Genomic DNA, 24,656 nt, shown 5'->3' with positions numbered 1-24,656 from the left:
AAAAGGCTACTGTATCCAAAAACGTGACGCAAAAAGGCGAGGTCGATAATCGGAACAGGGTCTAGTTTTACTGTGTGTCTGTGACATGGAAACAAGGAATGCTCGAACGCGACGACAAGGTACAACGAACTAGCGACTAGAAAGAATGAGACACGAGGTTAAATGCAAGGGGTAATTAGGGTGAACGAGGCACAGGTAGTGAAGATGCTCTCAGGAGCAGGTGTGTATGAGACAGGGGGAGGACAACACGTCCTCTTTCAGGGGCAGCAGCTGATATTGGCCGCGGGGGTCCTTCCCCTCAAAGGCCTTGAGAACAATCCGGAGGACTAGATTCCTGAGACAAGGAATAACACAACATGAAGAAGAAGAAGAAGAATCATCTTTTATTGTCATGAACATGCATGCATGCGAACGAAATTTTTTCTCTGCATTTAACCCATCACAGTGAACACATACACATGTTAGTGGAACACACTGGAGCAGGGGGCACCTGAAGCGCCCGGGAAGCATTTCTGGGTATCAGTGTCTTGCTCAAGGACAGCCGTGAGTCCGGGGGATGTTGGCGGATGGTCCACTCGATGTCTTGAATCTAGGTCCCCCACGGTGGCAGGCGATGATCTTTACCATTGGGCCACGGCTGCCCATCCACACAAAGCAAGCACAGCAATGATAACCAGGATGGTAGTTGCCAAAGTCAGCATGCGACCTTTCCATTTACCAAACATCCTATTCAGCAGGCTATGGAATGGGTTGTCATCAACTCCAGACATTGATTTAAGTTTGACAGACATGGCTTGCAAACCTTTCATGGCTCTGGTGATCTTTCCGTTAGGTGCCGTATTATTGGGGATAATCGTGCAACAGTGACCCTTGATTCGAGAGCAGGCACCCCCTTCTTCCGCTAACACACTATCGCGGACCAGCCTATTTTGGAATGCCATGAGAGAAGTAGATGATAGTTACTCATGGATGCCCTCTGTCAATTGGGAGGTGAAATTTACCAGTCTTTGAATTTGGTAATGATGGTAATTTATAAAATCAATATTTTTATTCGGGGTTACCCATATAAAAATACTCTCAAGACCTGCAGAAAATTGACAGCGAGCTTTATACTCATCCGGGACACCTCTGGGAACTCCAATGGCGTCAAGGTAGGCAGGGTCCTCTCCTGATTCCCAAGCATTTCCACCCACGTTGAAGCCACTGACCACACGGCGGGAGCAGGTTAAGTAAGCTACCCCACCAGTCACACTCCCAGATGAAATCCGCCATATGGTTGATTTCCTGCTCAGAAAGAGGCTTGATCACTGTGGGGGTTATCATCGAGACCAATGCACAAGTGCCTGTCCATCCAATGGGCAGGAAGTCCCACAACAAACCATCACCACACATCCACCACAAATCAGACCTCGTCTTACTCAATCGGGCCGCATCATAATAGTCAATAAAAAGTGTGAAATTACAAAACCGTGGATCCAGGTGGCCATTTGATCGGGAAAACTTGTTTTTGGGGCCTAAAGTTACCTTACTCTAATTTTGGGAGATGCAAGGTAGGGACAGGACCATTCCAACATCATAGAGGGGAGCGCCTTTTACCTTAGTTAGAGGATAGAAGTAGTCCCAGCGCTGGCACTCACCCTCCAGATTGTCATTAGTCATCAGCTTGTAGGCACAGGTCGACTCGAATTTAGTAGCAGCAATAAAATTTTCCTGGATCACAGGATTAACAATCCAATTGAGGTTATTCATAGTAGCACAGACAAGACAGTCCTTTTGATACATTTTGACTGTGTCCCTACCTTCCACAGTAATTTTTTTAAGATAAAGATTACCTGTATTAATTCCTGCTGCTCATCCCTTAGCCCCATGTAGCACACGACGGTATACCACCCCCTAGACCAAGTCATTATTTAGGCTCATATCCTGTCGCTTTAGAGGTTCTAAAAACTACCGGATCCGTGTTTTGTGATAGTGGTAAATTAGCAAATTTTCTCATTATCGGATTAGATGAACTTTTTGTCGGTCGTAGCCAATTAATAATAATCTGTCCTAGGGGGTCGGCCCCTGAGACATCTATTCCCAAAGTTAAGACCGTAGCCAATTAATAATAATCTGTCCTAGGGGGTCGGCCCCCGAGACATCTATTCCCAAAGTTAAGACCGTAAAGGTTGACACTGGTTTGCCCCACTCTTTCCACGGGGGGCTATTTATATCATACAAGGTCAGCAGTACGGGGTGTCGCTCCCCAGAGGTTACCGGGTGCATACTACCTTTTTCCAGTTTGATCCTGTCCTTCCACTGCTAACTTCTACCATTCATCGGCACCCAGTATCCCGGTTTCGAGTGGATAATCACCTGCTTCCAGCTGTAACACAATTCCACCTGGTGGTTCACGTTGAATTTTAGGTTCACCGGGTACCGGTGAGCTCCTCCATGTCCTATACTTAAAGCGCACAAGTAAATGTCATTTCCCGCCGGATCGCCCCAGATTACACAATCTACCACCTTACACAAATCTAATTGGTATACCGTCCTTTCCCCCAGTGTGTAGTTCAACTCTAGGGCCCCTGTTGGCTTCACGGCCCTCTTTCCCACTCGTTCTTATTGTTTTGAGGGCATTCCTAAATAGATTCCTGTAACTATAATCAGGGAGATCACCAGAGTCATGATTATGACCTTCTTCGGCCAGACATACAGGATGTACATATTCCTCCCCATGTTAAATGACCAATTTAACACCAAAACCCAATATCCATACACACATACACAAAGATAAAAGAAATGAAAAATGAATGAAAACAAGCAAACTAGGTAGACTACGTAAAAAAACACCTCAGCGAATACCAGCGGTAAAAAAAAAACAAAAAAAACCATCCAGCATACACAACACCATCCACAATTAAACAGGTCGTATTCCCCGCCGCAGAGGCCCAGCTGACAAGTCCTGCAAACAAGCCTTATATAAATTAATCACAAATCTGCAAAAGATACTCCTGCCAAAGGGGTGGAATACATAATTCCTGTATACATACTCCAGAGAAGCGACAAGTTGGCAATTGTCACCCAACATTGATATTATTCCCCAATTAATCGTTAACCTGTTTCACAAAAGTGTTACTATCAATAGACCAAGAATCACATAACAATCAGCATTAAGTCAGCAATCCAACAACCTACAATACAACAACACTATCAAGCTGCATCCTCCTGGGCGTCCTGAAAAATAATGTAGTAATGTTGTAAAATAAGTAATTTCCACAAATCAGAGTCTTCCCCTCTTCCTCATGTACACAGTCGCAAAGGTCAGTCAATCAACAGTCTGTTAGACCGTACTCTCTTGTCAGTCACACTGTCCTCGGTAACTAAGGGTCTGAAGTCCTAATAAAGGGGCATGGCACAAGAGTACTTAATTTGAACTCAGGCTCCCAACATCTTGGGATGCTATATTTAATATGGGTCTTACTCTTGCAGGTGATCACATCTCCACAAACACTTCTGTTAGCCGGCTCCATTGGCGCTCCATTTCTGCTTTCAATTAACACGACACAAACAGTAAACACGAAACATATCGATATAAAATAAATATCATAAACAAATAAATAAACCTCCTCAAAATGTACTTGCCAGACAGATGTGAAAAATCCTCTTTGTCCTCCCTGCTCTACTGCTGAATCTGGGGGGACAACCAAACAGATTAATCCTCACACCATATTAGACATTCTCAAAGACAAGGTATTCCACATAATTTCCCTTGTACATGATGCAAATTAGACACTGTCTCATGGCGTATGTAGCTGGTCATTATAAACACTGTCAGGTTCAAACAACCTAGAACATTTAATAAACAATAAACAAGGAAGGAAGACAAGAAATGGTTTATATACTCGCGAGGAGAACGATTAGAGTTGTTCGCAGTTTACAAACTCCTACCGCTCTGAACAAACGGTCAATTCCTCTCTTTTTATTTTCTTAGGGCGGTTCCTAGTTACTCAGCTGTTGCTGCTATAAAGTTGGGGGAGCACATAGCAGCAACGTGTAAACAGACTCACAGACAACTTCAATACACATGATACAATCAACATTATACTCAATCAACATTATACTGCTAAATGCATGCTTTGAAATAGGATTAGAGTAAACGAGATAATTTATATACTTTTATTCTGACATTTCCCTCCTGTTTATCACATATTTGCTCAAATTCTCACATCACCTTACATCAGTCTCTTCAATTAGATTTTCGACTGTAGGATCATTTTTTTGAAAACAAATACATTTACACTCAGAGGCAATGTTAATCTTTATTCATAGTCACCTGGATCTAGAAATAAATCCGGCAGCTCATAATGCACGTCATTATCATCATCAGTGTCATTATCTTCAGCGTCAAGACCAAGTAAAGGATACATTTGAGCCATCTGGTACTCCATGGGTGATATTGCTGTTGTTATCAATCTATTAATGAGAGAACGCAGAGAAGGAATACAACAACATCCACACAAGGTCAAAATTGCTGCAAAAACAGTGATTGATACCAAAATTGAGGTCACCACGGCTTTGGATTTTCCAAAGGCATTCATCCAGGAGTCCCTCATGGAGGTGTCAACACCAGAGTGTTCTTTCATTTTACCATTAAGGGTTCTGAGTCCCTCTATGGCCTTGGTGAGACTGCCATCCGCAGCTGTGTTGTTGGGAATGAATGTGCAGCATTGTTCTCCGAACATAGCACAGACTCCTCCTCTCTCAGCCAACAACATGTCAACAGAACATTTAATAAACAAGGAAGGAAGACAAGAGATGGTTTATATACTCACGAGGAGAACAATAAGAGTTGTTCGCAGTTTACAAACTCCTATCGCTCTGAATAAACTCTGTCGATTCCTCTCTTTTTATTTTCTGAGGGCGGTTCCTAGTTGCACAGCTGTTGCTGCTATAAAGTTGGGGGAGCACATAGCAGCAACGTGTAAACAGACTCACAGACAACTTCAATACACATGATACAATCAACATTATACTCAGTCAACATTATACTGCTAAATGCATGCTTTGAAATAGGATTAGAGTAAACATGAGATAACATACTTTTATTCTGACAAACACCCTAACTCCCTCTATTCTCATCTATCGTATTTTCCCTTCCAACATAGCTGGCAAGTCACTATGCCCAGTAGCGAATCAACTTAACACCTCTGGCACATCCTCCCTCTTTTGTAAATGGAAAGGATTGCATTCACTATACTGTATTGCCATTCACTATACTGTTGCACTATCAACATACTATTGTAAGGATGTCTTACAGTCGACTCGGGTTTTCTTAATGGTTAACCAGCGCTTTGATGACAATCGACTCGGGTTTTCTTAATGGTTAACCAGCGCTTTGATGACAGACGGTGCGTCCTCTTTTGCACAAGGATAGGCTTCGGGCCATCCAGAAAAAGTGTCGACATCATTACGGGGACCACCATGTCGGTTTAGTCCATTACTACCACATCATTCGGGCATCAGCCCATCTCAGTGTGTTGCAGTTCCCTCTTCGTTGGAGGGCCAACACTGAAATTCTGACAAAAATCACATAAAACACCAAAGTCTTTTACCTTACGCAGAAGATCAGGGTGCCACCAAAAGCGGAGCTTGTACAGCATTGACACATAACTCTCATGTGTTGGGGCGTGTGCTTCCTCAACCACTAACCGGATTAACTTTCCTGTAGGTAACACCAGTCTCCTAGGGCCTATCGCTGGGCCAAACCACAGCTTCTCCTTGTCGTCATACTCAGCATCTTTATTTTGCCACTTACGTTTGTCTTCCTCTGGCGCCGCCTCTTAGAGGTCGCGCACTACACCAACCGTTACTGCAGGGAGAAAGTCAATCAACTGATCCTGTTTAACAACATAGTTACATTCATCATCCGTTTGATAGCCTGCTACCTTTTTTTAGCCCGGCATCAGCTGCACCATTAATAAATAGTAACACTCTGACCTTCAGATGACTCCAGTGCCCTGCACATGGCCAGAAGTTCTGCAGCTTGAGCGGAGGGTTTCACAAAATCATTTGTGGATCAAAGCATTCGGAAGTCAGAATTTGGGTCTCTGCAATGTCTTCCGCGGCCTCTTGTTTACAGGGATACTATGGCACGTTAACAAAAGCAGTCGGGTCTACCTCGAATGTTACCAGAGTCACAAATGCACATAGTCCCCCACCGGCAGGCCCCTCGGACCACAGTGAGTCCGGCAGCGAGTTCAACAGCTGTATGCCGTCTTCCTGGTCCGAGAGCTCTCTGCCATGGAATCGCGCCAGTGTCACATGATCCAACATCCCCTCGTCCACCGCGGGACCCTGAATACAAAAACATTCAGTACTAGGAGAGTTCAACACATTGGGTATTTGACCTTGTCGCCAATCATTTGCCAAATGGCATTTCTTTACCATGGGTCGCAGTTCTCAGGCTTCATGATCTTGTGCAAGTGCAAGTGAAATGTGTGGAAAAGATGTCGAACTCATCATAAACCAGTCACTCTGCTCTTGCGTCAAGGGAGAGGCAGCTGCCACACCTTGCTTCCCTATGTAAATACCTGTACTATTGAGCATCCAGCATTTTCATCCTGTATTGACTCAAAGGCTTCTCTGTAAACCAAATCGTCATTTTTATCATAGTACAGTGTGAGATGGAGGGGATCGATCAGAGGGCTGTAGGAGGCAAGCGAGTCGATCCAGGGCTTCCACCCCAGGAAGGCCGAGGAGACGCCGCCTCCCGCCTTTGTTTCTGGTTGAAGTCAGGCCCAATAAATGTCAGCGGTCGCTTCCAGGAGTTCATGTTTCACAATGTTCCATCCGGCGGACAATTTCCGTCCACAGTTCATCACGGTCCCATCTGGGAACCGTATCGTCAGTCCGTCCAGGCTGCAAAGGATAGTAGCCCTGGTTTTGATAAGCAGATCTCTGCCCATCAGGTTCACTGTCTGTCCAGCAATTTCAGTCTTTAATGGTGTTGAAATTGGCAGACTAATGGGCACCCCTGCAAAGCTCATTAAGGTGGCCGTCTTCCCTGAGTGTTTGGATCAGGAAGTGGTAAACATACAGATGAATATGTGGCACCTGTGTCCACTAGCATGTGGATGTCTGTCTTGTCCACCTTAGCGGGGAAAAGAGGCTCTGCCTTTCCTCCGTCCCCTGGCTCCGGGCCCATTGGGTATTCGGACCAGTCCTCATCGCTGTTGAACTGGCTAGATGGCTGTTGTTGCTGTGGAGCCTGCTGCGGATGCTGTTGCTAGGGTGCCGTGCTGCGTCCACCTTTGCCGCGTGGAGATCTGTAGCCTCCTCTTTGAGGTGGGGCCCCTCCGGGTCCCGCTGGAGGTCTCTGTTGCATCAGTGGGGGAGCATTACATTGACGATACCAGTGTCCATGCTGACAGCAGTTGAAGCATGCTTGATCCGGTGGAGGATGGCGAGCGCTTCCTCTGCTCCCGTTGGTCCTTTGAGCAAGGTCTGTCAACAAGAATTGCACTGCCTTTTCTGCCTCCTTCACTTTCATATGCAGAATTTTACACTTTGATCATGGGATACAGGTCCCCTTCAGTTAATCTTGCAATTTGGGAGAGGAGTCTGGACTTAATACTTCACCCATCATTCTGCTCCAATTTTACTTCTTGTATGTGCTGGTCTGGCTGGCAGAGGCGAATACAGGCTTATCACATTCTTGTTTACAGAAAGTGGAGGAAACCCAGTATATGCTGGAGGCTTCTCCTCCCCCGCAGGGCCAGATAAGAGAGGAGCAGAGGCCTCAGGCACCCCTCCCTTTTGTCTGCGTTCCTGTTGCGTCTCATTGTCTTCATTTCTTATATATATATATATATATATATATATATATATATATATATATATATATATATATATATATATATATATAATATTGTTTATCATCTAACTGACCTTTTTTCCGTTTTTTGTTTGTTGTCAGTAGCCACTTTTCGGGCCTGGGCCAATTGTAACTTCAAAAGTTGTTCCTGCATGTCCTTTACATCGTCTGATGATTTGTGGTGTCTGTCGACAAAAAGTTTAAAATGGTGAGACTCATGACGATTAAAGTAGCTATCTCCCCCTTTCATGAGGTCAGGGTCTTTAATAAGTTCAGTTTTGGGACTTCAGCTGGCAAAGCAATTCTATAAATAACATTTGCTTCCCTTAGGGATGTGACCCTGTCTTATCTGTCCAAATACTTATGCAATTTTCGAAATGAGATCTGGGATCCATGAGAGGTTTGAAGTCCGGGAGCTTCGGCACCGTCGGCGAGGAGGACGGGAACATGTCACGGATGACAGCAAGCACTGGGGGAGCAAAAGAGGGCAAATCAAATTTCAGGTTTGACATTATTCAGACCAGAACGTGTCAAAATATCATCCGATTGATGAACTGAAATGCAGTAGGCGCGAATCAATCTCACTACGTCACCACACGCCAGGCTCATACTGTCTGTCAACTTTTTCAGCGGCTGGATCCACATTTCACCGCCAGCAGTCAGTCCGGGCAGCCGTTTTTGTAAAAACTCAAAATCTTTTTAAGACAATTCTTGGTATATTAACCCACCTTTTTGACTGGGGGCTCGTCCGGAATTGATGGGAGTTTTACTTCCCCGGTGTCTTGGTCTGTCATTTGAGCGGCTCCCTCGAAGTTACAGGGGGGCTGCTTTTGTGAAGGTCCGTAATTGGATTTAGCGGGGGGATTTGTTGCTCTTTTTTGCTGAACAGCTGCCATGCCAGTGGACACCGCACAAATCATGTGAACATTTCTCCCCAATTTTTTCATTCTCATCTATTTTCTTATTCAAATCTCTTTTCTCCATCCACCGTGTAGTGTCCAACTTTTAATTTTTCCACTTTGCCCACACACTTCTAAATTCTGTTTGTTTCTTTCAATGCCAGCCAAAAACTGACCTTCTATTTCAATCCACAAATCCTCCAATGGCTTCTGGTAATCACTGATATATAGGTCATCTGTTACCCTGACTAGTCAGGCCCCTTGTTACCCTGACTTCCGATTAATACAACAACAACAACCAACACAATGTCCTAGTACCTATTGACAATGAAACAACTGTACCACAAATCTCCCAAATTTCACAATTTCCAATGTGTAGAATTCGTGATTTAATCAACAGGTTTCTGGTCACCTTTTTCTGTCGGTGCACCGGGGAGATTTCAGTCCAACTGAATCCATGTCCTCCTCTGTCCTTTTATCTAATGTCCTTCCAGGATCACATACAGGGTCAGCATTTAAAGGAATCTGTGCATTAAAATCACATATCAACTCTCGAGGTTCCATGCGTGTTCGTTTTCGTGAAAGAACTACAATTATAGCGACGTGTTAAAAGCCAACCATTTTATTCCTGACAGAGCAGTCAATACATATTTCAGAGCTCTGGGTCAGCAGCTACGCTTATCCTAGCTTCAGCAGAGACAGCGCAGATTGAACAAAGCTATCGATTCCTGCCGCAGACTTATACAATGTTTCAAAGAGGAAGTATAGAATTGTCGTCGTTGATTGGTCCATGGTCCATTGACGTCATCGTTGCTATGCAAAATGATGGCTATTTGCCGCTGGCTCAAGACGCTGTCTCCACATTCTTGCTTTTCATAATGTTTACAGCAACCCTTTGTAGCCATTGTTGTCGCCAACAGATGTTCCCTGTGGTCTCCATTGGTCCATGGTCCATTGACGTCATCGTTGCTATGCAAAATGATGGCTATTTGCCGCTGGCTCAAGACGCTGTCTCCACATTCTTGCTTTTCATTATGTTTACAGCAACCCTTTGAAGCCATTGTTGTCGCCAACAGATGTTCCCTGTGGTCTCCACATGCACCCTGCTGGGTGCTTTCCTGCATCACACTCCCACACCCTTATCTGATTTACATTTTATTCTTCCCTGCAATAAAACACCCATGTTCACACCCAGACTAGTTACACAATAAAACCATATATCACATTACCATCCATGGACCCAGCAACCATGGAGGCGTTAAAACATGGACTCATTCTCCAAGGCGCCCACATAGGGCGACAGGACAAAGTTCTTCAATAGATCATGGAATCCTTACACTCCCTCACACAAGTCTCACTCGTTTCTTCGAAAATGCAATCAGACCAACCTTCCGTAAGTACTCCTTCCAAGCCCGCAGCCGCCGAGCCACCCCGCCTCCCGTACAAAGAGCCTCATGTTCCTCCGCCCGAGCCCTACTCTGGGGACTTAGGTGCATGCAGCCAATTCATCCTAAATTGGTCCCTAGTCTTCAACTTACAACCATTAAGCTATCCCACAGAACAATCCAAGGTCGATTTTGTCACTAACCTTCTCCGCGATAAAGCAGCTAAATCCCCAGTATTCACGTCATTTAACTCCTTTTCCTCCGAACTAAAGAAGGTTTTTGACCACCCTGTTCAGGGCAGGGAAGGCACTCGCTGCCTCCTGACGCTCACTTGGGGCGCTAGTTCCGTTGCCTCCTATTCAGTTGAATTCCGAATACTTGCGGGTGAATGCGGGTGGGATGACGCCGCGCTAAGGGGGATTTTCTTTAACGGTCTTTCAGAGCAGCTGAAGGACGAGCCCTCCTCACTCGAGGATCTCATTTAGCTATCCATTTGCCTTGACAACCGGTTAAGGGAAAGAACACGTGAGAGGGTGGTTAGACCATGTAAATTTATTTCGCCCGTGGGCCCTGCATCGTTAGTTCTCAACCGTCTTCTGCAACTCCGACTGCCTATGTCACCCCCCACTGTACTAGATGAACCCATGCAACTCGGTAGCACAAGTCAAGACCCTCAGGAACGTCAGCGCCATTTCACCCAGTCTATTTATTGCGGCAAATCAGGCCACTTCATTGCCACAGGCCAAGCTCACCACGACCCGAGAGTGCCGTGGTGAGCTGAACCACCATTTCCCAAACGCTGCTTGCATTCTCGGTCCCATTCACAACACACCCATAGTTGCCCTTATAGATTCTGGTGCAGCGTCCCCAGTGTATCTGGTGTCACAGACGTGGAGGATACCTCCACGGTCCCTCACTGAAAAAAAGAGTACTTTGAATTTACTTAATTTGAACATGTACATCGGTTGCACATGATTAGAATGTGTTAAAATGACAGAATTTACCCCTCTTCTCCGAAAACAAATATGTCATTTTAACAGATTTTAATCATATCCAACCTATGTAAATGTTAAAATTAAATTAAAAGGATCCTCTTTTTCAGTGCTGGCATCACTGGTGTCACAGACGCGGCGGATTCGCCCCCCGTTCTGGCATCCCCAGCGTCTCCAACGCAATTAAGGTCCAACAACCGGCTGCTGCTGCCTGCCCGACTCGCCGTGATCTCACCCATGCTGTGCTGGAGTCACAAGAAGAGATTGTGAGGGCAATAGCTAAATGCTGCTTCACCATTTTTGCTTTGGACTCTGTGCTCCACTATTTGACCTGAGTCTGTCGATCTCATAGCCCGACTGAGTTTATATTCCATTAGCATTTCTTTCATGTATTCTGGACGAAAAACATTGCCCGTCGCATAGACATGGAAAAGCAGCTATTACAAGACAACATTTTTCTTTTCAAGTCTTTTTCCTTTTTCAACGGCGGATGGTCCGAATGGTGCAGATTGAAAAGTTCATGATGTCCGCACTCAAGATACAGCATGATACAGTCTACAAGATTACTTTTCATCGTGTCCACCGAATAGGAGGCCCTCATCCAGGAAACCGACCACGTTCCATCATTGCAAAGTTTGAACACTTTCAGCGAAAAGTGTTTGTAAAATCAAAAGGTCGGGAGCTCAAAGCATTTCCATGGTCATTTCACTCTTGATACATCTGAACTTTGCCGTGAAAAAGAACGTATGCCATGTTTTTGTGTGTACGCACCTTTTGTGCATGAGGCCCGTGGTCTGCTTGACACATGCAAGACTTCACTCTGGATATGTTCTTCTTCAGATGGTATATATATATATATATATATATATATATATATATATATATATATATATATATATATATATGCAGAGAGGAGCAGCATCCCAACATCCCCTCCTTGAGCCGTCACCTTGTCGTGGTGGAGGGGTTTGTGTGTCCCAGTGATCCTAGGAGCTAAGTTGTCTGGGGCTTTATGCCCCTGGCAGGGTCATAACCCAGAGGTCAATTGATCGAAACCATCCTCTGCTATCTGGAGCTCGTTCGCTCGTTCGTATGTCTGTTCATAGGCTGTTGTGGAACTCCTGTCATTTAAAGCGGCACGGTGGCCGAGTGGTTAGACCGTCAGCCTCACAGTTCTGAGGTGCGGGGTTCAATTTCCTTCCCCGCCTGTGTGGAGTTTGCATGTTCTCCCCGTACCTGCGTGGGTTTTCTCCGGGCACTCCGGTTTCCACCCACATCCCAAAAACATGCATTAATTGGAGACTCTAAATTGCCCGTAGGCATGACTGTGAGTGCGAATGGTTGTTTGTTTCTATCTGCCCTGCGATTGGCTGGCAACCAGTTCAGGGTGTACACCGCCTCCTGCCTGATGACAGCTGGGATAGGCTCCAGCACGCCTGCGACCCTAGTGAGGAGAAGCGGCTCAGAAAATGGATGGATATATATATGCTCTGTCATAGGCTTTCTCTCGACAAAGACACAATGTAGCTCCTTCTGACCTTCTCTGTACTTTTCCATTAACATCCTCAAGGCAAATAATGCATCTGTGGTACTCTTTCTAGGTATGAAACCATACTGTTGCTCGCAATACTCATCTCTGTCCTGAGTCTAGCCTCCACTACTCTTTCCCATAACTTCATTGTGTGGCTCATCAACTTTATTCCTCTGTAGTTCCCACAGCTTTGCACATCACCCTTTGTCTTAAAAATGGGCACCAGCACACTTTTCCTCCATTCCTCAGGCATCTTCTCACCCGCTAGAATTCTGTTGAACAAGCTGGTCAAAAACTCCGCACCCACCTCTCCTAGATGCTTCCATACCTCCACAGGAATGTCATCAGGACCAACTGCCTTTCCATTTTTCCTCCTCTAATGCCTTTCTAACTTCCACCTTACTAGTCATTGCCACTTCCTGGTCCACCACACTTGCCTCTTCTACTCTCGCTTCTCTCTCATTTTCCTCATTCATCAACTCCTCGAAGTATTCTTTCCATCTAGCTAGCACACTGCTGGCACCAGGCAACATATTTCCATCTCTATCCTTAATCACCCTAACCTGCTGCACATCCTTCCCATCTCTATCCCTCTGTCTGGCCAGTATGTGTAGATACTTTTCTCCTTCTTTAGTGTCCAACCTGCCATACATGTCACCATACGCCTCGTTTGACCTCAACTTTTTCCCTGTGTCGCATCTCAATGTATTCCTTTCACCTCTCCTCGGTCCTCTCAGTGTCCCACTTCTTCTTAGCTAACCTTTTTCCTTGTATGATTTCCTGTACAGTGAGGTTCCACCACCAAGTCTCCTTCTCTCCTTTCCTGCCATAATATACACCAAGTACTCTCCTGCCTGCCTGTCTGATCACCTGCAGTGGTCCAGTCTTCTGGAAGCTCCTCCTGTCCACTTAGAGCCTGTCTCACTCTTCCCGAAAAGCTGCACAACTTCCACCACATGGTTCTCTGCTCTGCCTTTGTCTTCCTAATCTTCCTCCCCACCACCATCCTATGCTGTCTAGCCACACTCTCCCCTACCACTACCTTACATTCCTTAACCTCCTTCAGATTACATCGTCTGCACAAAATGTAATCCATCTGCGTCCTTCTACCTCCGTTCTTCTAGGTCACCCTATGTTCCTACCTCTTCTGGAAAAAAAGTGTTCAATAAAGCCATTTCCATCCTTTTTGCAAAGTCTACCGCCATCTGTCCCTCCAAGTTCCTTTCCTGGGTGCCGTACTTACCTATTACCTCTTCATCACCCCTGTTTCCTTCACCAACATGTCCATTACAATCTGCACCAATCACAACTCTCTCTCTTTCTGGGATGCTGAGAACTACTTCGTCTAGCTCCTTCCAGAATTTCTCATCACATCCTACCTGTGGGGCATAGCCACTTATCACATTATACATAACACCCATAACACCCTCAACACCCATAACACCCTCAATTTCAAGTTTCAGCCTCATCACTCTCTCTGATACTCTTTTCATCTCCAATATATTCTTAGCCAACTCTTCTTTTAAAATAACCCCGACTCCATTTCTCTTCCCATCGACACCATGGTAAAATAATTTAAACTCTGCCCCTAAACTTCTAGCCTTACTGCCTTTCCACCTGGTCTCCTGGACACACAATATATCAACCTTTCTCCTAATCATCATGTCAAACAACTCCCGAGATTGTCCTGTCATAGTCCCAACATCCCCTCCTTGAGCCGTCACCTTGTCATGGTGGAGGGGTTTGTGTGTCCCAGTGATCCTCGGAGCTAAGTTGTCTGGGGCTTTATGCCTCTGGCAGGGTCACCCATGACAAACAGGTCCTAGGTGAGGGACCAGACAAAGCACGGCTCAAAGACCCCTAATGATAACGACAAACAATGGACTTCATTTTCCCTTGCCCGGACGCGTGTCACCGGGGCCCTCCACTGGAGCCAGGCCTGATGGTGGGGCTCGAAGGCGAGCGCCTGGTGGCCGGGTCTGCACCCATGGGGCCCGGCCGGGCACAGCCCGAAAGGGTAACGTGGGTCCCCCTTCCCATGGGCTCACCACCTGTGGGAGGGGCCATAGGGGTTGGGTGCAGTGTGAGCTGGGCGGTGGCCGAAGGCGGGGACCTTGGCGATCGGATCCCCGGCTACAGAAGCTGGCTCTAGGGACGTGGAATGTCACCTCTCTGGCAGGGAAGGAGCCCAAGCTGGTGTGTGAGGTCGAGAAGTTCCGACTAGATATAGTCAGACTCTCCTCCACACACAGCTTGGGCTCTGGTACCAGTCCTCTCGAGAGGGGTTGGACTCTCTTCCACTCTGGAGTTGCCCACGGTGAGAGGCGCCGAGCAGGTGTGGGTATACTTATTGCCCCCCGGTTCGGCACCTGTACGTTGGGGTTCACCCCGGTGGACGAGAGGGTATCCTCCCTCCGCCTTCGGGTGGGGGGACGGGTCCTGACTGTTGTTTGTGCCTATGCACCAAACAGCAGTTCAGAGTACCCAGCCTTTTTGGAGTCCTTGGAAGGGGTGCTGGAGAGCGCTCCCGCTGGGGACTCCATTGTTCTGTTGGGGGACTTCAATGCTCACGTGGGCAATGACAGTGAGACCTGGAAGGGCGTGATTGGGAGGAACGCCCCCCCCGATCAGAACCCGAGCGGTGTTCTGTTATTGGACTTCTGTGCTCGTCATGGATTGTCCATAACGAACACCATGTTCAAGCATAAGGGTGTCCACACGTGCACTTGGCACCAGGACACCCTAGGTCGCAGTTCGATGATCGACTTTGTGGTCGTGTCATCGGACTTGCGGCCACATGTCTTGGACACTCGGGTGAAGAGAGGGGCGGAGCTGTCAACTGATCATCACCTGGTGGTGAGTTGGCTCCGATGGTGGGGGAAGATGCCGGTCCGACGTGGCAGGCCCAAACGTATTGTGAGGGTCTGCTGGGAACGTCTGGCAGAATCCCCTGTCAGAAGGAGTTTCAACTCCCACCTCCGACAGAACTTTGCTCATGTTCCGGGGGAGGCTGGGAACATCGAGTCCGAGTGGACCATGTTCCACGCCTCCATTGCTGAGGCGGCCGACCGGAGCTGTGGCCGTAAGGTGGTCGGTGCCTGTCGTGGCGGCAATCCCCGAACCCGTTGGTGGACACCAACGGTGAGGGATGCCGTCAAGCTGAAGAAGGAGTCATATTGGGCCTTTTTGGCCTGTGGGACTCCTGAGGCAGCTGATGGGTACCGGCTGGCCAAGCGGAATGCAGCTCTGGTGGTCGCTGAAGCAAAAACTCGGGTATGGGAGGAGTTCGGTGAGGCCATGGAAAAAGACTTCCGGGCGGCTTCGAGGAAATTCTGGTCCACCATCCGACGTCTCAGGAGAGGAAAGCAGTGCACCACCAACACTGTGTATAGTGGGGATGGGGCGCTGCTGACCTCGAGTCGGGACGTTGTGAGTCGGTGGAGAGAATCCTTCGAAGACCTCCTCAAGACCTCCTCCTCCACCGACACGCCTTCCCATGAGGAAGCAGAGTGTGGGTTCTCTAAGGCGGGCTCTCCTATCTCTGGGTTTGAGGTCACCGAGGTAGTTAAAAAGCTCCTCGGTGGCAGGGCCCCAGGGGTGGATGAGATTCGCCCGGAGTTCCTAAAGGCTCTGGATGTTGTGGGGCTGTCCTGGTTGACACGCCTCTGCAACATCGCATGGACATCGGGGACAGTGCCTCTGGATTGGCAGACTGGGGTGGTGGTCCCCTCCGGGGGACCGGAGGGTGTGTTCCAACTACAGGGGGATCACACTGCTCAGCCTCCCTGGTAAGGTCTATTCAGGGGTGCTGGAGAGGAGGGTCCGTCGGGAAGTCGAATCTCAGATTCAGGAGGAGCAGTGTGGTTTTCTTCCTGGCCGTGGAACAGTGGACCAGCTCTACACCCTCGGTGTCCTCGAGGGTGCATGGGAGTTCGCCCAACCAGTCTACATGTGTTTTGTGGACTTGGAGAAGGCGTTCGACCGTGTCCCTCGGGGAGTCCTGTGGAGGGTGCTTTAGGAGTATGGGGTACCGAACCCCCTGATACGGGCTGTTCGGTCCCTGTACGACCGGAGTCAGAGTTTGGTCCGCATATCCGGCAGTAAGTCGGACTCGTTCCCGGTGAGGGTTGGACTCCGCCAAGGCTGCCCTTTGTCGCCGATTCTGTTCATAACTTTTATGGACAGAATTTCTAGGCGCAGCCAAGGCGTAGAGGGGGTCCGGTTTGGTGGCCTCAGTATTGCATCTCTGCTTTTTGCTGATGATGTGGTTCTGTTGGCTTCATCAAGCCGTGAGCTCCAACTCTCACTGGAGCAGTTCACAGCCGAGTGTGAAGCGGCTGGGATGAGAATCAGCACCTCCAAATCTGAGACCATGGTCCTCAGTCGGAAAAGAGTGGAGTGCCCTCTCCAGGTCGGGGATGAGATCCTGCCCCAAGTGGAGGAGTTCAAATATCTTGGGGTCTTGTTCACAAGTGTGGGAAGAATGGAACGGGAGATTGACAGACGGATCGGTGCAGCGTCTGCAGTGATGCGGACTTTGTATCGGTCCGTTGTGGTAAAGAAGGAGCTAAGCCGAAAGGCAAAGCTCTCAATTTACCGGTCGATCTACGTTCCTACCCCCACCTATGGTCACAAGCTGTGGGTCGTGACCGAAAGAACGAGATCCTGGATACAAGCGGCCGAAATGAGTTTCCGCTACATGGTGTAGGGGACTCTCCCTTAGAGATAGGGTGAGAAGCTCGGTCATCCGGGAGGATCTCAGAGTAGAGCCGCTGCTCCTCCGCATTGAGAGGAGCCAGATGACGTGGTTGGGGCATCTGATTCGGAGGCCTCCCGGACGCCTCCCTGGTGAGGTGTTCCGGGCACGTCCCACCGGGAGGAGACCCCGGGGACGACCCAGGACACGCTGGAGAGACTACGTCCTTCGGCTGGCCTGGGAACGCCTCGGGATCCCTCCGGAAGAGCTGGATGAAGTGGCTGGGGAGAGGGAAGTCTGGGCGTCCCTGCTAAAGCTACTGCCCCCGCGACCCGACCCGGATAAGCGGTAGAAAATGGATGGATGGATGGATGGATAGTCCCAACATTCAAAGTCCCCCCATTCAGTTCTCGGCTCTGTGCTTTCCTCTTCTCTTTCTGCCGAAGAACCCGCTTTCCACCTCTTCTTCTTCTTCGACCCACAGTAGCTGAATTTCCAACGCCGCCCTGCAGGTTGACGGCACCAGTGGCAGACGTTGTTAACCCGGGCCTCGACCGATCCGGTATGGAATTCTTTGGATGAACGTTCATATTTGTTAGGCAAAGTTTTAAGCCGAATGCCCTTCCTGACGCAACCCTCTGCATTTCTTGGGACCGGCCTACAGTTTGCACTGGCTTGTGCCCCCCAAAGGGCTGCATTAACGAGACACTAAGTTCCTGCATTCACCCACGATCGCAAGTGTTAAACAGTCCGGTTTTCGCTCGTTTGCTTTAACACCACCGGTACAATTTAAGTTTTGTGTTTTGATTTTTAACAGATTTATTACGGCATGCCGAAAAGGTTTACCAACGGAAGGCGCTGCATTGCTACAGCAATACCGCCATCTTCCATCGATTTGGATGGATTTAAATGATGACGATTTAAACCCACGATAGTAAACACAATTATTTAACGGGTTCTCTTACAACGTGGAGTTTATGAATTAATTGCTTGTCTATTTTTTATCACCTTGGGTTTTATTTACAAAACAATATTTTCATTTTTAGTTTCAAAACAAATTTGTGTTTGGAAATCTTTGCTTTTTTAACTTTTTCTGCTTTGCCTCTCTCCTCTGCCAAAGCCAACATCATTGGAAGCCACCGCTCAAACGAGCTTACATTACAAACCATCCATTTGCGTGCCAAGTACAGCTACTGCATACAAAACGCAATTATGGCAGAACTAGTAAAAAGTCCCAGCCATTATGACAGTCTCGACTCGTTAACACGGCTTGTAAGTAACCTTACCAAAAACCTCGTCCCAGGCTATGCAGAATCTGTCAAAGATGCTGGCCTTGAAGCCCTCAATAGCAACATGGCACAACCTATGACTGACACTGAGCATAAAACCTTAACAGATAAAAATCTTGCTCGAACGCTCAGTTGCATAGTTGTAAACTTAGTGTCACAGCTAAACTGGTGTGATGCGGTAGAAAACAGAATTAGACCCAAACTAGAAGCTGAACAGCAACAACAAATCAACGTAGAGGCACAACTAGCAGAGTCCAACACTCGATTAAACCTTGCACAAGCCCGCCTCGTTGATGTCGAAACGCAGCTTGAGATGCTAAAAGAGGAACGCACTAAACGCGTCGAGTACTCGTGTGAACTCATGTCACAATTGACAGTACTAGAATCTGACGTGCTGTCTTCAAAAGCTAAGGCTAGAACAGGAAGCTGAAATAACACTTGTTCGACAGGAATTGCAGACAGCCTGCAAACTAATTGCCAACCGGGAACACGTCTTCCTCCAACAAACACTGTCTAATGACATCAATTAGCGCACACCTGTCAGTCTGCCTCCTAGGAGCGACAAAGCAGCGCTTGGTTCCGACCTCCCTGGGATACGGTCAACGGCCCCTGCCACTTCGCAACGCCCCTCTCCGACCCTGGCACCGCCACGTCGGGAGCTCGCCATGCGAATTGCAGCCCGCCTCAATGCTGCCCCTGCGTTTGTCTCTTCTCCTGGCGTCACTACAGGTATGAGCTTAAAAGACCTAGACAGAATTGCGCGCAACATTCCGAGATTCGAACCTAAATATGACGGTTCACACGACAAAGCCGAGTACCTGAGAGACATTAACGTTTACCTTAAACGATTTCCTTCCGCTACTACAGACAATAAATTGTACCTCATTTGAGTTACATCTAACCAGGAAGTAAGTAGCTGAATCGAACGACAACAGCCACATGTATTATACCCCTCTGTCAGGCTTTGTCTCGAGAATTTGATGATCCAGAGGCCCCAACCGGCTTCCTGGCGGCTCTTACTGTTAAACAGGAGAGCCTCGAAACGCCACAAGCTTATTACTGTCGTTTGCGTAAAGCGTACTTCGGAAATTTGAACAAACTCAACATGGAGGAAGACATACATTTAAAAGTATTTTTGTTGGAAACATGCATCTGTATGCAAAGCAACATTTGGGGGTAGCATCATTCGCTATTCATAAAAAGACCAACACAAAGCTGTCGGCTCACAACAGTTGTGGCTTGAGCTACCAAAATAATGACGTGCGCCAAGACTTTGAACATTTGCTGGGAAAAACTGACGCCTGGTCCGGTTCGCTCAAACGTGACAATCCCAAAAGTCATGTATCCTCCTTCAGAACCCCACAAGGGGTCGCTAACAAGGAATTTGGTACTGCTGCACATGCTATCCTTGAGCTCATCCACAGCTTGGGGAATAATGTGAAGCAAGACCCACGACAGCCTGAGTACCTGCCTGGAGGCGATGCCCCCGAGCTCGGCGAGCCCACCGTGATGGTCTGACTCCAATGTCTCTGTGCATTCGGCTGATTCTCCAATTAGCGATGGCAAGCGACTAGAATCCTCCCAGTGCTACGCTCTGACCCTCCTGGATGCGCCGCCTCTCCCAAAATTGCAGCCAGATGACAGCTTGACGAAAGGGGGGCTGAGCCTCATGGATGTGTCGCCGCTACCAAAATCCCAGCCAGATGACAGCTTGACGAAAGTGATGTGCACACCAGAAATGCTGAAGATGTCCACCTGTGGGCGCTCTCGCGCCAATTCTTCCAAGCTTTCGAGACCACAAGACCTCTCGGTGAGATGGAAAACTGCGCCCTATGAGTCGCATATTACGGGCCCCTGCCCTCATCATTGGTCCATCCATTCAGCTGTCACTCTAACCTTGATTGTGTCTTTCTTGATTAGCTGGCCGTCACTCTCAGTGGCCGCTAAGTCATTGTACTTCTTTTGTGAATTTCACACACGCATGGCTCCAACAGCACAGGACGTGGGCATCGTCTCTTATCAGAGACCTCAAACTTCCTGTGCACTTGTTATGTACACCTTGCAAAGCGCACCTCTGTGCCATCTTTTTTCCCACCCTGGCCACCCTTTCGTTTCCAATGCAACACCTGAAACCCAACTCTTCTGGTGCACCTGCAACGACCCCTTGGGATGTGCAATTCCTTCGGTGCTGGTTCCCAGCCTTCCTCTTCTGTTCTATGTCATTTGTGATGTCGAAGTTGCCTGTTTTTCATTTAATCTTTCCGTGGCTTGCCACCCTCGCAATAGTTTCTTCCTGCGCGCTGCGCAAGCTTAACTCTGGTTTCTCCTTGGCTTTGCACCTGCTCATTTGCATTATCGTGGATTTTTGTTACTGCGCCTCCGCGGAGCTCACTTCTCAGCCTCTTGTGACTCCACGCAGCGAAGGGGGGGGTCACACAAGACTCCGCCCATGGTACACCATGCACGAAACAAAGGATGGTCAACACGGTGTGACCGCAAGCAAGTCCAGCCTCCGTGACAGCATCCTTGCTCCACCAAGTCCGCCAACGAAGATGCTCAACCAAGACACAGGTGAAACCAAACACGGTGCTCTACCGCAAACCGCTAACATAACGACCAAAATAAAACACATCCACAGCGCCCCCACTGGGGATGTTTGTAGCATTACTACTATCGAGAGACAACTTCGGGAATTGCAGTCCAAAATCCCAACCACCCGTCAACGCATGGCTAACAAAGTAGTCAATTCCTGGTTGATAAGCAACCTGCTAAAAGTAGCCATTTTACTTCTCAACATTTGCTGTGTAATGTTAAACCAAACTAGTCAGGCCATAACCACGCTGTCATCTGCGCTCTTAACGGTTTATGCACACACACAGATTGCTAACATGTTGATAAACGACAGGCTATGTGAAATTTCTCCCTTTCGAGACAATTTGGCAAGAATTCTCCCACATTTGGTACCCCTCAGCTCTACTAAAATCACTCGGTCTACTCGGTCCAACAGGCCCCACCAATCCAGGCCACCTCAGGTCTTTCCTTACAAGCTCCACAGCTCTGCATGTCAATCCTGAGTTTCAAAGAAAAACTGTTCTTGTCGCTTGCGCAATCAAAGATGCCCTCAAAGATGCCACGTTGCACAGTGAGGATGCCACTTGGTACCACCTACCATCCAAATTGTGATTTCTAAGTTTCTCAAACAGCACAAATTTTAATTTGGCCCTTGTTAGATATATTTTAGAAGTTATCATTTATTTGCTTAGCTTGCATTAGTATTTTGCATTGTAGCTTGCATTAGTATTATGGACAATTTTTAGAAAGAAAGATGTCTCGCCTTCAACAAGATGACTCAGCATCATCCGATGGAAGGGCGCCTTGACCAAGGACGTGATCGGATGTGGTCGGGGACGTGGCAGGTGTTGGTCTGGTCCCATGTTTTGTGTTGTGTCCGTGCGAAAGACACAAGATGAGAAATCCCAACGATACTGTAGCGAAAGGGGCTAACAAAACAACATGATAATCGGCGAACCAATAACGAGTGTCCCATTTGGACCCTCGACCGTAAGTTTCCCATGATTTATGTTGTGTCTTAGTGCTTAGAACATTATGTCTTGTAAAACCCTCCTATTTTCAAATAAATGTCGGAGCGACGGGGGAGATTGTTTAGAGCGTGTTGAGAGGCTGTAACCTGAACAATCTCCCATGCGCCCTCCTCATGAGTAAAGAGATCAGCGTCTTCATTCCTTTTGTGTCTATTCATTATAATGTTGGGTAAAATAAATCCAACAGCCCTGAAATGTTGGAACAACTTAGATTTGAAGGAACTCAGAAGTTTGACATCACGGTGGTGTCTAAGGTGTCAAAACCCCTGTTTGCACATTCTGGCTGTGCTACAGACCTTAACTTAGTGGCCCTAACCATCCTCGACCACTACATGATTTTCAGCCTAGCCTCCCTGCTCTACCGAAAGACCCAAGAGGGGCGGTGTTGCTCAGAACAGCACTCCAATGCTTGCCTGAGGTCTTCCGGTAGAAAGGAATGGCTGAGCTGTATTTTAATAGTAGCTCTGTTAACTCTTGGAGTGTATACCATATTTAGCTGTCACATTTATTGTGAATTGATGTCTTTTTTTTTTTTTTAAATGAAACCATGACTTTAGGTTAGACTTTACGCAGATCTGATTGGTATCGGCCGATAATTAGCATTTTATGCTTATCGGCTTTCATGTCATAATTCGCCGATCCGATCAATGACGTCTTCGATCGGCTCCGCACAAGACATTTAACTCCGCGTCGCCGTTGCGTATGAATCCAAAAGCTTGTTTATTTTTAGCCTTGTTACGTGTCTTGTTGCGCAGTACTGTAACTATCTGACGACCAGTAGTTTTTTTTTCAATCTTGTCGGTTAAAAACACGTCATCGGTGTGGGACTCTTTTGCGGCGTCTCAAACAAACAACAGTTATAAAGTTATTTCCAGTCTGTGCACAACTTAAGTACGTTGTGGGGAACATCATCGAAATGCTTCAACACAAATTTGATCTCGCACCTGAAGAATGTACAGGAGGATGAGCATGCCGCGTTCAAGCAACGCAGCGTGGGGGGGAAAAAAAAAAAAGGAAAAGCCAAAATGGACCCAAAATCTGGACAACACACGTCCATATAGCCGGGACAGTGAGAAAGTTAGAGTAAGCATGTCATTAACAGTATTTATTCAAGTAATTTAATTACAGTAAATTAGCACCCATTATTTCTGTCACGTTGTAGTGTTGCACTGACCTAAACTTATGTCAGTGGCCAATCCTTGAATGCCCCCTAGAGGTCATTGATGTTTTCACTTTTGTCTAAAATGCTAGAGAATAATTTTGAGCTGGGATGGGTTCCAGCACGCCCCCGACGCTCGTGAGGATAAGTGTTACAGAAAATGGATGGATGGATACAGCACTCAGTATACAGTACACAAGTGTATACAATAAATGAACAAGTTATGTAAATGGGCATGACACATTGCTCCATCTTGTGATCGGATCGGTGATTGGTTATCGTTTTTTTAAACTTGCTGATCGGCCCCAAAATTCCTGATCGTGTAAAGACTACTTTAGGAAGTGTGTCAAAGAATGACGTCTTGGTCAATTACTCTTCCACAGTGTGCCCAACACAGCATAACGGCTAAATTATAATGCACAACCACACTTTAGAAATAATTGTTGAGACACTTTAACCTAAGACACAATCTTTACTTTAATTTAGCATTATGTTGTCAGTTTTCATATTATCATGTCGTAAAACAATAAGGTTAGTGATGGGCACAGCAGTTCATTAGAGTGTACTGAATCATTAGACTCCGTTCATTGAAAAAAAAAATGTTCAAAAGATTCATTCACCAAATCGTTCTTTTTCACAAAATCATTCGAGATTCACGTTCCCCGAAGGACTATGCGTTTGTCACGTATTATAGGCGGGGGAGATTTAAAAAATAAAACAATTAAAAGACTTAAGATGCATTATCACCTACCTCTCTCTCTCTCAGCAAGCTCTCGAATACCGGCTTTGGTTGTGACGCATGAAGATGCGTGCAGCAAGCTCAGCTACCGAACATCCTTCCTTACATCCAGCTAGGCTCTTACTGGCTGCCATGACTTTTCTGCATTCCACCGCAGTGGACAAGTGTCTCTGACACCAGCACCCGCCACCCGGGCTTCCTGCTCACCCACCTTACTGTTATTGTCATCGGATTAGTGTAAAGCATCTTTGAGTGTCTTGAGAAGCGCAATATGTTTAATGTATTATTATCATGAAATCTTTCTTCTTCTTTTCCTTTCGGCTTGTCCCGTTAGGGGTCGCCACAGCGCGTCATCCTTTTCCATGTAAGCCTATCTCCTGCATCCTCCTCTCGAACACCAACTGCCATCATATCTTCCCTCACGACATCCATCAACCTTCTCTTTGGTCTTCCTCTAGCTCTCTTGCCTGGCAGCTCCATCATCATCATCCTTCTACCAATATACTCAC

At 47.2% G+C, this 24,656-nt stretch overlaps 1 long non-coding RNA gene across 4 annotated transcripts; it reads right to left on the bottom strand.

The window, feature by feature from the left end:
* Nucleotides 1-24,656, bottom strand: LOC133416283 (uncharacterized). Of its 4 annotated transcripts, XR_009770236.1 has the most exons (4): nucleotides 24,160-24,656; nucleotides 7,930-8,324; nucleotides 6,427-7,485; nucleotides 1-6,336 (listed from the first exon to the last, which is right to left on the bottom strand). It is a non-coding gene; the product is annotated as an uncharacterized LOC133416283 (long non-coding RNA). The 4 variants fall into 4 exon arrangements; XR_009770235.1 differs by lacking the exons at nucleotides 7,930-8,324; nucleotides 24,160-24,656 and having other exon boundaries at nucleotides 1-4,455; nucleotides 4,536-6,336; nucleotides 6,427-7,899; XR_009770237.1 differs by lacking the exons at nucleotides 7,930-8,324; nucleotides 24,160-24,656 and having other exon boundaries at nucleotides 1-4,681; nucleotides 4,815-6,336; nucleotides 6,427-7,899.

Source organism: Phycodurus eques, chromosome 17 (assembly GCF_024500275.1).
Source record: "Phycodurus eques isolate BA_2022a chromosome 17, UOR_Pequ_1.1, whole genome shotgun sequence".
Taxonomy (NCBI): Eukaryota; Metazoa; Chordata; class Actinopteri; order Syngnathiformes; family Syngnathidae; genus Phycodurus; species Phycodurus eques.
This window is presented reverse-complemented; position numbering and strand designations above follow the sequence as displayed.